We start from the raw sequence: 15,920 nt of genomic DNA, 5'->3' as shown, positions 1-15,920 counted from the left end.
CTTAAACATACTTATTATTCATAACACCACTTCTTTGAGATGTGAAATTCTCCCAGTGTGTTTTCCAGTATACTTATTATTTTATTTGTTGTGTTTAAATGTTTGAGCCCTCTGGGACTTCTTTTGCGTCTGCGAATTGTGTGGTCAGAATTTACTGACAAGAGTTTCCCGGAATGCAATGCAGTCTTGAACCCGCCCTCACCGCTTGTGCAGCCATTGATGAAAGTGGGTTTGATACGGGAGGGCACTGACGGGCCTAGACGAAAGTTGGGGATCCTGACCACAGACTGGTGGAACAAAAGACACTTTGTCAGGTGGCAGGAGGGCCATGTCCACCCTACAGACTGACCCGTACTCGGAGCTCCCAGCTCCTGCCGGTAGGGTCCCTCACCAGCCTTTGGAAAACTAGCCAGGGAAACCTCCAAGCTGTGGTTCTTGCTGTAGGCTGCTGACATGGGCTCGTAGACCCAGAGCAGCCAATCCTCGCGGGATGGGGTAAGTCTTCTGCTGGCCAGCCCCCAACTGAGGGAGCTCCGCCCCCCGTCCCGCCCTTTCAACTTCTTCTGACCGCCCATTGGTGGGCAGGGCGCTGGGATTGCAGCAGTGACTGGCGAATTGCTCCCACTGGCTATCCAGGCAGGAACCTCGAACCAAACGCCCTCCCTCCACCCGAGGGCGGGAAGCCCAGGGGGTTGGTGAGGACACTCTGCCGAGGTGTGCTGCGTGGCAGAGGCCCCAGGAGACTGGCCGGTAAGCAGAGAGCCTTAGCACGTGGAACCCTTAGCCAGACACCTTCAAAGTCCAGCCTAAGAGACCATATATTCCCTCATCCTGAGAGGCCCCAAACCCCTTCAGCATCGAGGGACCCGTGTCCACTAACCCAGAGGACCCCATGTCTCCTAACCCACAACGCTTAGACCCCCAAACAGTCCGAAAACTCTTGTCCCCCTCAGCTCAGGGCACCCTTCCTGAAGCTTGCCCAGAAAGACCAAATCTCCCCAAACTCAGAGACCCCGAATGCCGTCGTCCTGGAAACTAACTCAGTGGTGGGGACCCGGAAGCCCCTCGATGAGATGCCCCAAATCTCAGCCGCGAGGGTCTGACCCTCTCCCCCAGGGAGTCTGTGTCCTCTGCCCGGAAGACGAAGGATCCAGTCCTGAGGGACCCCAAGCCTCTCAGCCTGAGAGACGGCAGTCTGCTGGAAACTGCGCCTGCGCTTCGTGCAGGCTTCTCCAGACCCCCGGGGGCACTTCCGGGGCCCTTCTCTGGGAAAAGCGCGTTTCCTTCACCGCCACAAACCGGCCTGGTGGACAAGGCCCCTCAGATGCCTGGGGCCTCAGCTTATAGAGGGAAGGGCGGGAACAAGGGCGCACCACCCCCCCGCCGTGGGCGTGTCGGCGGATAGCTCCGCCCATCCAGCCTCTCCTCCCGCAGGGCCCCGTGGTCCCCCTCTCTGGGCGCCCTGACAACCGGGATAAAGGGGTTCGGGCCTCTCAGCCCCTTTTCTTCCACAGGCTCCTGGGACTCAGGGCTAGGACGCCATGAACCCCTACAGGGGCCGCAGGAGCACCCTGACGGAGAAGCAGGGCGAGGGGGCGGACGCCTCAGGTGAACTGAGGGGCCGGCAGGGAGCAAGGGGACTGGGCGCCGCAGACGCCCGGCCCTCGGGGTGACCCTCGCTATGTGAGTGCAGAGCGCTGGTGGGAGAGACGAGACTCCCTGTCGCAGGGTCGGTCAGGGTCGTTTGGGGAAGTGGGAGAAGGCCCAGAGTGCGAGCAGGCCCCCGGGACACACCCCAGAGGAACGGCCACTCGGGGACCGGATCTCGACTCAGACAGGGGCTCCGTGCCTGCGTGCCTGCGACACAAAGACCATCAAGGCCCCGACTGCTCCCTGCACCTGGGACCAGGGAAGGTCCACCGTGTGTTCTCACTCCCATCACTGACTTACTGGTGTTTCCTGTCTCCTCTCCAGGCCGAAGAAGCTTTGAAAGATGTTTCTACTCCAGGGAGGAGTGGACAGAGATGGGAGACTGGGAGAAAGGCCGGTACCGGAACGTGAAGAGGAACTTCTACATGCTCCTCAGACTAGGTAGCGCGCAGGCGCCAGGCCCAGGGGCCTGGTGATCCGACAGGCGGCTGGGCGGCTCCATCCGCCTGCAGCTCCCTCCCGTATGGACACTGATCGCAGGGAATTTGCTCTTTCACGTCAGAGCAGGGCTGGCGCACAGTGCAGTGCTCAGGGAAACTCGTTTTACTCTCCCATCCCATCCGAGCCAGTCCCACGGGCTTCCTGGGGCTTGTTCCTCCTCCAAGTTCTCTGCTTTCAGGATAAAGGTTTCGTCTCTTTCCAGGTCTCAGGGCCCCTCAACCAGCTTTCCGGTGTCGCCACCGCAGGCAGGCCACCCAGCTCCAGGAGGAGGACCCTGAGGACTCTGATGAAGAAGGGGTTACAAGGCAGCAAGATGAGCAGCAGGAGGAGCCAGAGCTGCCCTCCCAACACCAACCTGGTTTGGTCAGGCTGCATCACAGGACATAACCAGGGAACAGGGTTTTCTGGTCCAGCGTATGAGCAAGATGTACAAGTGTATCATACAGTGACGGGCTATTCCTTTAAACTTTGAAGTCTGCAACATAGTCATATATATTTTTTCTTTTTTTATAATTTTTCTCTGATATTTTTTCTTTTTTAATATATTTTATTGATTATGCTATTACAGTTGTCCCATTTCCCCCCTTCACTTCCCTCCACCCTGTACACCCTCTCCCACCCATATCCCCCCTTTAGTCATGTCCATGTGTCATACTTATAAGTTCTTTAGCTTCTACATTTCCCATACTATTCTTACCCTCCCCCTATCTATTTTCAACCTACCTTCTATGCTACTTATTCTCTGTACCTTTTCCCCTTCTCTTCTCCTCCCACTCCTCTGTTGCCAACCCTCCATGTGATCTCCATTTCTGTGGTTCTGTTCCTGTTCTACTTGTTTGCTTAGTTTCTTTTGGTTTTGCTTTAGATGTGGTTGTTAATAATTGTGAGTTTGCTGTCCTTTTACTACTATACATGTTTTTTTTATCTTCTTTTCTTAGATAAGTTCCTTTAACATTTCATAAAATAAGGGCTTGGTGATGATGAACTCCTTTAACTTGACTTATGTGAGAAGCACTTTATCTGCCCTTCCATTCTAAATGAAAGCTTTGCTGGATAGAGTAATCTGGGATATAGGTCCTTGTCTTTCATGACTTGGAATATTTCTTTCCAGCCCCTTCTTGCCTGTAAGGTCTCCTTTGAGAAATCAGCTGACAGTCTGATGGGAACTCCTTTGTAGGTGACCGTCCCCTTATCTCTTGCTGCTTCTAGGATTCTCTCCTTCATTTTTACCTTGGCTAATGTAATTATGGTGTGTTTCTTCTTGGGTCCAACTTCTTTGGGGCTCTCTGAGCTTCCTGGATTTCCTGGAAGTCTATTTCCTTTGCCAGAATGGGGAAGTTCTTTATTATTTGTTCAAATATGTGTTCAATCTGTTGCTTTTCTTCTTCCCCTTCTGGTACCCCTATAATTCGGATGTTGGAACGTTTAAAGGTGTCCTGGAGGTTCCTAAGCTTCTCCTCATTTTTTTGAATTCTTATTTCTTCATTCTTTCCTGTTTGGTTGTTTTTTTCTTCCTTCTGGTCCACTCTATTGTTTTGAGTCCCAGTTTCCTTCCCATCACTATTGGTTCTCTATGCATTTTCCTTCATTTCTTTTATGGTAATCTGCATTTTTGCATGTAATTTGCACCCAAAATCAACCAATTCTGTGAGCTTCCTGATCACCAGTGTTTTGAACTGTGCATCTGATAGGTTAGCTATTTCTTGGTCGCTCAAAAGGATGAGTTCTGGGGCACTGATTTGTTCTTCTATTTGTGCCATCTCTCTCTGGTCCGGTCACTCCTGTTATGGTGAGGGGTGGAGACTTAGGTGTTCACCAGGGCTGGGCATCCCAGTCGCTAGATTGTGCTAGATTGTGATGTTGTGTGAAGGGGCAGAGGCGGGGTGGGGAACAATGGCAGCACCTAGCTATTGTAAATTGTGCTGCTATGAATATTGGGGTGCATAGGTTCTTTTGGATTGGTGTTTTAGGGTTCTTAGGATATAATCCCTGTAGTGGAATTGCTGGGTCAAAAGGCAGATCCATTTTTAGTTTTCTGAGGAGAAGATGTGATCTTTAACATGAGTGGGATTCTGTTTCTGGGGTCAGCAGACTGTTATGGTGAACAGAGTCTAATGATTAAGGAAGGATGTGGATGGCCCGTATGTGCACAGGGGGGAGGATACCAGAGAAAGGAGGCCAGGTGGTCCTGGTGCCCTAAGCCTGGAGAAAGCCAGTTTGAATGAAGAAAACAGGACAGAGCAAGGGTTATATTGAAGACATGGAGTTTCTGTGCAGTTACTTTTATTACATTTTTGTCAGGAGAGGCCAATTTATTTTTTAGTAAACATAATAGATGCTTTATGAACATAGGAGGGTGTGTAGATAACACTTTGTCTGTTTTTTATTCATTCTAATGAAATTAGTGGATGGCCCAAATAGAAGCCTAGGCCTTAATGAGACCTCAGAAAACCTTTTCCAGTCATTCTGGGATTGTTCTTGGACTACTCTCATTCAAAATTCTGTGTCCCTAATAAGAATCTCCAGCTTTTGGAAACATTGACCCACCAAAACACTGGTTTCTCATCATCTTTCAGTGAAACCTTGGGTGGCCTTCAGAAGGGAACAGAGTAAACACAAGAAGGTAAGTATTGCCCAAATCCTGTTGACAACAAAATTTTCCTCATGGATAGAAAGGCAGGTAAAAGTAGGAAAATGCAGAAAGTATCCTAGGAACTGACACCTTCCCTTCCTGGTCTCTTCAACACACTGTCCGAAATTATCATCCTTTTCTTAAGATTTTATTTATCAATTTTTAGAGAGGGGGATGGAGGGAGAAAGTGAGGGAGAGAAATATGTGCAAAACACACATATATAGGTTGCCTCTCACATGCCCCCAAGTGGGGGACCTGCTCTACAACCCAGGCATGTGCCCTGACTGGGAATGGAACTGGTGACCTTTCAGTCTGCAGGCCACTGCTCAGTCCACTGAGCCACACCAGCCAGGGCTCATCATCATCTTAATAGTTAACAACTACAGCAACTACAGTAACTACCATTTGTTTCACATTCTCACAATGTTTCAGACTTTAAGAATTCTATGCGAATAAACTCAAACGGTACCATCTGATGAGGTTGGTACTATAAATATCGCCATTTATGATGAGGGAAGTGAGCTTTCAGAGATATAGAAATGTTTGACTATATGTCTAAGATCTCAGTATCAAGGGTAGTGCAATCCAACCCATAGTTGCTTCTCTAAACCACTTACAAACTCATTGAAACTTTCATAGCTTTACTCTGGCCACCATGACTCAGTTGGGTGTCATCCTGCAAAGGGAAAGATCACCAGTATGATTCCTGATCAGGGCACATGCCTGGGTTGTGGGCCAGGTACCTGGTTAGGGCATTAGCAAGAGGCAAGTGACCAATGTTTCTCTCTCACATCAATGTTTCCCTCCCTCTCTTCCTACCTTTCTCTCTCTCAGGAAAATAAACAAAATCTTTTGCCCTGGCTGGCAAAGCTCAGTGGACTGAGCGCGGGCTGCGAACCAAAGTGTCACAGGTTCGATTCCCAGTCAGGGCACATGCCTGGGTTGCAGGCCACGACCCCCAGCAACCGCACATTGATGTTTCTCTCTCTATCTTTATCTCCCTTCCCTTTCTAAAAAATAAATAAATAAAATCTTTAAAAAAATCTTTTATAAAAATTAGAAAAATAAACTTTCATAGTTTATAAAGTTTACATTGTCTTATCCATATGTCATTACATGATTCATCTGACTGATGATTTCAACTGAAGTTCTTCTCTGCTATGCTGAAGTGAGAGATGCACTATGACCCTCTGACTAAGGAAAGCATACAATGTGCAGGCATTTTGTACAGTGAATGGTCCCATATGAAGAAGAAAGTAAAATGTCCAGGATCACAGCCTCCCACTCTAATCAAAGAGCATCTCCCACCCCTGAGTAGCTTCAAGTTTGATGACTGAGAAACAACAAATAATAAAATGACTTAAGGACTCCATATAGATTTCACACTCTTCAACAGAAACTCATGTGTCTGGAACTGATTTCTAATGCCATTTCTTGTAACGTGAAATACAGCTTCTTCCTCTGAGTTCCAATGAGGCTACTCTCATCCTGTTTAGAATCATTTGTTCAGCCTGCCTACCTCTGTGTTGTGAGCTCTTTGAGAGACTGGTCCATACCTGAGACTTCTCAGAGGTCACAGGCCCAGATCAGGACTCCTGAGAGGGCCCCCAAATGTTTGCTGAATGAATGATTTCACAATAACAAATTAAACTAGAAGATGACCAATGAATGGTAAAGGTAATTTCCATGAGATTGAAATATGGAGATAGCTGAGGAGTAAATTGATATTAGAACTGTAACTTCACATTCATACTGTATTACACAATTCACAGAACACTTTGATGAGCATTATTTAATTGCACATTTCACTGTAACATTGAAAATTAGCATGCTATAGATCATGAAACTGAAGACAACTAGCTACTGATACAGCCTTATTCAAACAGAATTGGTGGGAACTGGCTAATTTAAGTACAAATAGTCTTTCTAAGTAATATTGCAGATTTTATCACCATTTTATTTATTGTCTAGATAGGTTTCTGCCAACTATTTCTTTATTCTATTCCCAATATCCCTCACACTCAATATTATAGAGACAGTTGAAAGAAAAAGCCATTAGGTGTGAGTTCTAATCTTGGATTCATTACCCACATTGGCTCTATCCCCTCTGATATCCATACTCCCTAGGTATTTCCAAGATTGAAGTTTTAAAGACATGCATGTAAAATGTATCATAAGCCTTAAAAAATTAAATATGTTATCTTTTAATATGTGCCTCTTACATTGAAGGCAACATCCAGGGTGCCATTAAGCAATGAATATAGTTTGAAGGAATTGTCAGGAACAGTAAATTTGATGACTGCAAGTGACTCAGAGAATGCCCAGAAACCAGTGTCCCCTCCCGGAGAAGCATGTGCCTTTGAAAAGCACACTAGACAAATACTGGGTAAGAGAAAATAATTTGGAAACTTTATTTCCTCTAAGTCCTATAGAAGGGCTGATAAGTATGACCTAGGTATGCTGGGCGGACTTTGGATGGGCCTGGACTTCAGGTGTGCTAAGCTGAGACTGAAGTTAGCACTGGAGCTTTGAGCAAATCCTATAAATTCTCTGAGCTCCTGAATGCTAATGTGTAAAGAGAAGATAGGGAAACATCGCTCATATAGTTTGAAAACATTAAATTAAATTTAAAACAATTGACACCTGCAACTTGTCCAATAAATCCATCTGTGATAATAGCAACCACACTATTGATGTTGTGTGCCCGGGCCTTTCCTCAATGTCTAACATATAAAGTTCACTCAATAAATATGTTATGAGTAATTAAAGGTTGGCAAGTATGCCACGCCCTCTTCCAACCATGTTTTCTGACAAGGTCCGAATGTGGAAAGAGGGAATTCAAGGAATCCATCTTCCTGGAAGAGAGCGTGGCATACAAAGGGAGGCGGTAATTTTCCTGGGGATTGCTCTTAATAATTTCCTTGCTAATATTGATCATGGTCTTACTTTGTACTCTGATTCCCGTAAGAACAGGCCATGAGGAGAAAAAGTCTCGAAGTGAGTCAATGATTAACTTTGAGGGAAATTCTGAAGGGACAACTAGTTCTCCCTAGACTATTGAATTATGCCCAAATTGTTTTAAACAAGGTGTTTGTAGCATCCAGCAAACGTGAGAACAAATATCGGAGACTTTCAGGGTATCAAAGATGTTACTTTATTGGCCAAGTTTAACCTGCACAGGGGCGAACTCTCAGTGTCCAGTGACACAGTGCCCACAAGGAGCTGCAAACAAGAGCCGCGCCGAGCGCTTACAACTGCATCCTTATATATGGGCGGGCAAGCAAGTGTTATACAGAAGCAGACGTGGCAGTTAGTAATTCGCTTACAAAGACCGCGCGGGAATTTCAAACCAAGCATTCTTTCATAAGGCGGGAAGGCAGGGTGTTTGTTCATTAACCTAGTAATCTCCTGGCTCTAGCTAGCTAGGTTCTTATTTTCTGATTAAAACTACAAAGCATTGCTTATCTAGCCTACCCAGGGGAGAGCATCTGCTAGGCACAGGATGTTTGCTTAACTGTACTCTGGCTCTTTTATCATTTCTTTTTAGCTACAATGTGGTTCTTGTCTATTAAGGTTAAATTTAGTTCTTAATTTCCTTGTTCCCAACAGTGTTTATAAACCTGAGTAAGAAATTATCCCCAACTGTTCCCATAAAGGAATTCATGAATCAGTTACAACAGGCTGAACTATTGGCAGACTTTCTCACGCCTGTTCCTTACCCATAGATACAAAGAGTCAAGAAAACAAGAAAAAATTATATAGACCCCTACCCACAGCCCAGGGATACCCCTGGGTAGCATATTGGATTAATGGCAAATTATGGTATTCCCCCAAGAGGAGCTAATAGTCTCCAGAGGGTTCCAGATCCCCCATTGCCTTATACAGGAGCATGTGATGAGGATGGCATTAGAATGGTCAATAAGGATGGAGTCCAAGTGCCTTATAATAGTCTAAATTTCATGGAAAGGCTAGCTCGAAGCAGGCCTCCCTGGTGTTTATTAATTAAGGAACAAAAAAGGTATACTGTAGCTGGATTTCCTGTTTATCTCTCCTTACATGTTTGTTTTGGTGATTAAAAGGTGGTAGGATTGTTAGACACCTGTATCTCAGGTTTACTGATTCACATAATTCCAATGAAGTTGTATAAAATAATTTCTTGACCAGAGAACAAAATCCCCTCTAATAAAATAGCCCCTGAATGTCTAAAAGTTGTTGGAGTAACAGCCCTGCCTTTACCTTGAATAGGAATATATATCAAGTAGAATTAGACAGGCAAAAAAATAAGAAAAGCTGGTCAGCTATTACAAACTAAGCATGTAAAAACAGTTACCAGGGAGTCAGATGACAAATTCTGAGAACTTTAATAAACAATAAGACATTCAAACTCTACATACAGCTATTTCTAATTGTCTGATTTATGGCTCTCCTGGTCAAAATAATCTTTGTTTAATATAATTGAATCTATGGAAACTTTTGTATTTTTCCTGGTTACCTTTGTATTAATTTTTTTCTGCTTCACCTAATCGCAAATGTTAATCACTATCAAAAATGAAAGTATAAAAACCTGCTTGTACTTGCAATAAACAGAACAGAGCATCACCGTCCTTTGAGGTGTGTTGTCGTCTGTCTCCCATCACCGATGCCTTACCCACCTTTCAGGAACCCCTGGACCTAGCTGCAGTCAGACCACGGCACAAGTAAACATGGTAATAGGAAGATCTAGAAACTAAAATTCAATCAGTCATCTGTAGTTAGTGTGGAGTCTTACTCTTCTGAACCAATAGTCATTGGAGTAAAATACCAGAGTATGCAAAAGGATGGGTAATAATTTGATGGGAGGAGATTGTGTGTTATCTGACAAAATGGGAACTAACACTCCAGACCCCAACCAACCTTGCTCCCCTGTCCTTCTCCAACTTAGAACTCAGGAGAAAGGAGATGGGTGTGAAGATGAACAGCCTACCAGAAAGAAAGGACTGTGAGTACCAAGAGGTCACTGAGCCCCAGGATGATGACTACCTTTGTAAGTGACCCTCACGAAGAAGCATGTTATGATACAATAATTTCATCTAGTCCTTTGGTCCCCAAATCATTCCCTTCCTCTAGTGACCTGGAGTACAAGGTTGAGTCTCAATGATGTCAGTGCCGGACTCCCTCTGAAGCTCTTTGTGTCCAGGAACATGCATTATACCTTCCCTAACCCCTGTTGCTCTCACTTCCAGATTGTGAGAAGTGTCAGAACTTCTTCATCGACACCTGTGCTGTGCATGGGCCTCCTACATTTGTAAAGGACAGTGCAGTGGACAAGGGGCATCCCCAGCGCTCAGCCCTCACCCTGCCACCTGGGTTGAGAATCGGGCCATCAGGCATCCCTGAGGCTGGGCTTAGAGAGTGGAATGAGGCAGCTGATTTGCCAGTGGGTCTGCACTTTGGCCCTTATGAAGGACACATCACAGAAGATGAAGAGGCAGCCAAGAGCAGATACTCCTGGCTGGTGAGAACTATTTACCTCTTCCACTGTCCTCTGCCTTCCCACATTCCTTCTGAGGCTTGGAGAAACCTCACCTCACCTATATTCTAGGCATGGAGGGAATAATATGGTTAGCTCTGTGTACTGACTGGACTTTACATGAACATAGAGGTCCTGTGTAAGGATCAGAAGGTAAGTGGGAGCAAAGTTGTATAGATGAAAAGGAGTGGCTCCTCCCTTGTGGGCCTCTTGCTCTGATTGAACAGGTAGACTCAGATGTGTAGATGATGAGTAACAAAAATATCATGTGGTCACAGTTGGCAGTTGAATCCCCATGCAGGCTGAAAGAGCTTTCATGACAGTAGAATAAAATAATTCTTCTGACTATTACATCTCCACGAAAAAAATAAAAGCTCTTTAACTTCTTTTCTGAAATGCAGATCACCAAAGGGAAACTGCTATGAGTATGTGAATGGAAAGGACAGATCCTGGGCCAACTGGATGAGGTGAGGTCAGCAGGTCTCTGGGTGCCAGAGGGACACTCATCCCCCACAAGCCCATATATCTTTCCCTGTCATCATGCCTCCCTCAATGGTCTCCCTTAATCCTTTTTTCCTCTTTTTTCCATATAGTGTTCTTTCATATCAGGAGAAATTTAGGAAAAAAGTATAGCATGTGTCCTCAAAATATAAATCTCCCTACTACACACAAGTTGGATACTGGAAGGGACCTTGAAGACCCTATATTCACCAAGGACACGGTGTTACATTTTAATTTATCAAATGAACATTAATTAAACACTTACTATGTTCCAGTTTAGATGAATTACTTACTTAATAGGAATAGGAATTCCTTACTTAATGTAGGAATACATTACTTAAACAGATCATATAACCCATGTCCTTATGAAGGACTTCTTACAGACAGACATGAAATAATTACTTTTAGAAACATTTAACTATAATTTCCAGAAAGTGCACAGTGTAGGGATAGCATAAACCAAGGATGGCCTAAACCTGTGAGGGCAGTAAACCATCCCAACCTCACTTCAAAGTAGAACTGGGTTCTGAGACCTGCAGAGGAATGGTCATAAGACCCTTTCCTGAGGGGCTCTCTTTTATCAGGGTTAACAGAATGTGAATCAACTTCTACTGTTCTGTTTTATTTTACTAAGACAAAAAGACATCCAATTTTCTAAGGGAACCTTGAGGAGGCAAGTAAATGGTATCCTAAATTAAGTGTAGGGGAGTTGGAGGAAGGCCTCTCAAAAGAAGATAGATTTGGGCTGAGTACTGAATAATTAGTGAGCTAATTTAGAAACAGAACCCTAGATCAAGCATCAGATTCTGTGGTATGAAACAACTTGATTTACAGTTTGGAGAAGCCAGAGATCACTGGATTATGGCCAATCAGGGTGAAAGTTAAGTCTAGAACTGGGTTTTAGAAAACAGTATTAGGCAGCATTAGCACTGCAAGCAGGACTTGCAGATAGGAGTTCACATGACATTCTGACAGACGCTCAGACACTGAACAGAAGATTCCCCAGGAGCATGAGGGGCAGTGGGCAACACCAGAGCCTGAGGGCCTTAAGAATCAGTGAGGAGCTGAACATGAATGTAACAGGTAGTGGGAACTCACCATTGTGGTTTTCTTTCCCTTCATCTTCCTCAATCCCAGACATGTGAACTGTGCCCAGGATGATGAAGAGCAGAACCTGGTGGCCTTTCAATATCACAGGCAGATTTTCTACCAAATCTGCCAGGACATCAGACCAGGCTGTGAGCTGCTCGTCTGGTATGGGGGCAAGTATGGCCAGGAGCTGGGAATCAAGTGGGACAGCATGTGGAAGAAAGAGCTCATGGATGAGAGAGGTGGGCACCACTGTTCTTTAAAATAGAAAGAAAAGAAAGAACTCTCCTCAAAAATGTTCATGATCCAACTCTTAAGTAGAGTCAAATCCACTCTATACTTGGTAAAGTTTCAAATAAGGTGCTTTAGAAATTCACATTTCATTTCATATGCCTTTGATGCCTAGGAAAAAAATTTATATTTTTAATTTTTTAAATATTTCATGAGCAAAATATACAACAGCTGAGAGACACATATTGTACTGAAAGGCTGAGAGACACATATTAAAAAAAAGTTTTCAAGTACTAACCAGCTCTCTCAACAAGTCAGTTTTTCTGACCCTTTTATAGCTGCTTCTTAATTTTCTCCATACTTCTAAATACAATGTGTATATTTATATGCATTCATTATTCCTTAAAGATTTTGCCCTGGCTGGTGTGGCTCCGAGAATTTAGTGACAGCCTGTGAACCAAAGGGTCACCTGTTCAATTTCCAGTCAGGACACGTGCCTGGGTTGTGGCCCAGGTCCCTAGAAGGGGGCCCAAGAAAGGCAACCTCACACTGATGTTTCTCTCTCTCTCTCTTTCTCCCTCCCTTCCGCTTTCTCTAAAAACAAATAAATAACGTCTTTTTTTACAAGACGTTATTTATTTTTAGAGAGAGGGGAAAGGAGGGACAAAGGTGGAAAAACATCAATGTGCAAGGGAAATAATAATTGGTTGTCTCTTGTACACCCCCAACTGGGGACCTGACCCACAACCCTGGCATGTGCCCTGACTGGGAATTGAACTTGTAACCTTTCAGTTTGTGAGACAACACCCAACCCACCAAGCCACACTATTCAGGGCACATTCATTCGTTATTTCAGTTAATTGTCATGTGAGTTCCTACTCTGTGCTATACAGGGTCCTAACTAATCCAGGACAAGTGCCTAGGGATCAGTGTGAGGGGAGTGTGTGGTGTGGCAGATGGCTGGGGAAGGGTTCTCTCAGGAGATAATATGTATAAAAATACCTGCAGGCAAAAGATCCCAGGCAAAGGGAGCAGCTAGTGCAGAGAAGAAAAGAGATGGGGCACTGAGCTGGCTAAGGTCTCAGTCTTACAATAGAGGGTAAGAACAGAGTTCAGATAGATGCTTAGCAGCCTGTAAATGCAGTGCTTATGATCTGAGTTGAGACACTGGGGACTTTTCTGAGTGAAATTGTGCAGTCATCAGCTGTAGAGTGGTATGTTCTCTGTTCTAAGATTATGCTTTGTTAATTTTTAGAAAATAAATTCCACTGGGGATTCCCCTCAGAGATTATTTCATCTCCAAGTGAGAGAGGATGGTGGATTGGCCAGAGAGGAACAGGAATCAGGTGTATAAGAAGTGTGGTTGGAAATATTTTGAAACTTTTTAGTGTATTTGAAATGGGCTAACACTGAATGAGATGAAGTATAAACATTTGGTGTGAGGCTTGAGGAAGGATATTTTATTTTATTGTTTTGGAAAACTGAGAGAGAAGCAATTCCTAGTTGGGGCCTGTGGTTTTCCTCTTTAACATGACTTAGAAGATACCTGTAGATGGGAAAGGTCACTGCAGTTCCATCCACACAGGGAATGAAATGGCCTCTCGTGTTCCTCAAAAGCCCCTAGTCTGGGCAATATTAAAAAAGACCCCTGATGTGGGCTTTCTGGATTTCTGAAGAAGATGCACTGCATAAAAATAAAAAAGGAAAATAGACTGCAAATGAACACTTTGTGGGAGACAGCTTGTGTTGTCACCACAGTAAGAAGGATTCATGGGGATGGTCTTACCAGGAGACTAATCATAGGGCCCAGGTATTCTCATCAACATCTGCCCTGACCAAACCTTTCTCTTTCAGCAAAATAAAAAACAGAGTTCCAGCCATGTTCCTCCTGCTCTCTGGCCTTCTCCAGTCAGAAATTCCTCAGCCAACATGTGAAACTCAATCATCCCTCTCAGATTCTCCCAGGAACATCTGCAAGAAAACACCTCCAAGCAGAGGAACCCTGTCCAGAGGATCAGAATCAGCAGCACCAACATACTAGTGCACACAACTGGAATGATAAAGATGAAGGTAAAGAGGTCAAAGTAAGGTCCAAACCTTTGCTTAAAAGGATTGGTCAGAGGAGAATCTCAAGACCCTTTTTTCAACCTTCCAAAGAACAAATGAAGAGCTCTAGTGAGCATGAGAGAATGATGGAGGAAGAGCCCCACAGAGGCCAGAAAGAGAGTCCAGAGGGCACAGGCAAGGTATTTGTGAAAGTAGGAGTGTCAAGAATTGTAACGATCGAGCATGGAGGGTGTTGGTAAGGTTTCAATGATGGGTCACATCTCATCAGAGGACACACTCAGGGGAAAAGTCCTATGTTTGCAGGGAGTGTAGGCAAGGCTTTACATGAAAGTCAGCTCTCATCATACACCAGATGACACACTCGGGGGAGAAGCCCCATGTTTGTGGGGAGTGTGGTCAAGGCTTTACACGGAACTCACATCTCATCAGACACCAGAGGACACACTCAGGCGTGAAGCCTATGTTTGCAGATGTACTGAGTGAGTCATTAGCATTAAGTCACATATCAGTACTCATAGAAGTCTACAGTACCTTACTCTCCCCAAGATTGTAATTATTACAGAAGTAACAGGTTAAACAAATCCTCCAGTTTCATGACAAGAGATGAGATACACAGTTTCATGAGTGATATGGGGATGTCAGCACCAATCTCCTCCATGGTTTTATGACATCCTATTCAAAAAAGTTTTGTCTCCATACAAATATGAAGCCCACATCCCTCATTTTCCCTATCACTGAAAGCAGAGGGTTCCAGAAGGGCCACAGTGAACTCAAATTCTCAGCCATAGAAATTCAAGTCCTGCAAAGGCATAAGGCTTTATTCACGGTTACTGCCCAGAGAGGAATCTGAGACAGACTCCCCAGGGAAGGGAATTTCCAAGACTCCTGAGAACTGGGGCCTTTTCTCCTAATAGGCTCCCTTTCCTCCTCCCTTGGCTTCTCTGGGCTCTTCTGGTTTCCTACAACCTCTGGAGCCTCAGAGGTGAACAGCAGGGAGGGGTGTATGCTTGTGCACGGATGTGAGCCTGGCTCAGTATGGGTGCCTGGTCTTCCTCACTCTCCTTGTTGCCCCTGGAGGGTCAGCATTTCCTGCTGCACAGCATACATATTCCACATCGTTCCATAGTAGATGTGAGTCTCAGCTCTGTCTTCTCCAGCTGTGTGACCTAAGCAAGATTCTCAAGTTCTCTCTGCCTGCTTCCTAGTCTGTACAATGGAAATGGAAACTCCAGCCTTTTGGTTTGACATTCAAAGTTGAGTCAGCACAGACAGAATCTGGCACAGAAGATCCCTGAGATCACCAGTCCTGCTGAACAGCCTTCAGTGCCCATGTCTTCTGGGTCTTTAGTGCTGCACAATGGAAGATAAGGACAGGGTAAGGGTCTGTAGCCAAGTTCACATTTTGAGCAGACACCACTGCTTTCCCCACATAGACTCGGCTACCCTGAGAAGGAGGCATGAGGTCAAGAATGGGTACCCTTCCAGATTACCACCCTCCCTCTGAGCCTGGGCATCCTCAGAGCCTCCTCAACATAGGCAGGTGGTACAAACAAACTTGCCCACCTTTTTCTGAGAACTGACCCTGGGAACAGCATCTGCCTGCACTGGTGAGTTAGGTAGGATAGATGGTAAGCCAAGGCAGGGAGGGCAAGGAAGACATGTCTCACCCACTACCCCAGCAGTCCTGAGCCTAGTCCAATTATATTGCCAGATGTTCCAACATCACAAGAAACACCATG

At 44.9% G+C, this 15,920-nt stretch overlaps 1 pseudogene; it reads left to right on the top strand.

Moving 5' to 3' along the window:
* Window positions 1–1,541: 1,541 nt before the first annotated feature.
* Window positions 1,542–12,226, top strand: LOC123826053 (annotated as a pseudogene).
* The last annotated feature ends 3,694 nt before the right edge of the window (window positions 12,227–15,920 follow it).

This window comes from Phyllostomus hastatus, unplaced genomic scaffold (assembly GCF_019186645.2).
Source record: "Phyllostomus hastatus isolate PE091 unplaced genomic scaffold, TTU_PhHast_1.1 phas_contig_133, whole genome shotgun sequence".
In the NCBI taxonomy this organism is placed as follows: Eukaryota; Metazoa; Chordata; class Mammalia; order Chiroptera; family Phyllostomidae; genus Phyllostomus; species Phyllostomus hastatus.
The sequence above is the reverse complement of the archived record's forward strand: the minus strand, read 5'-3'. Positions and strand labels throughout refer to the sequence as shown.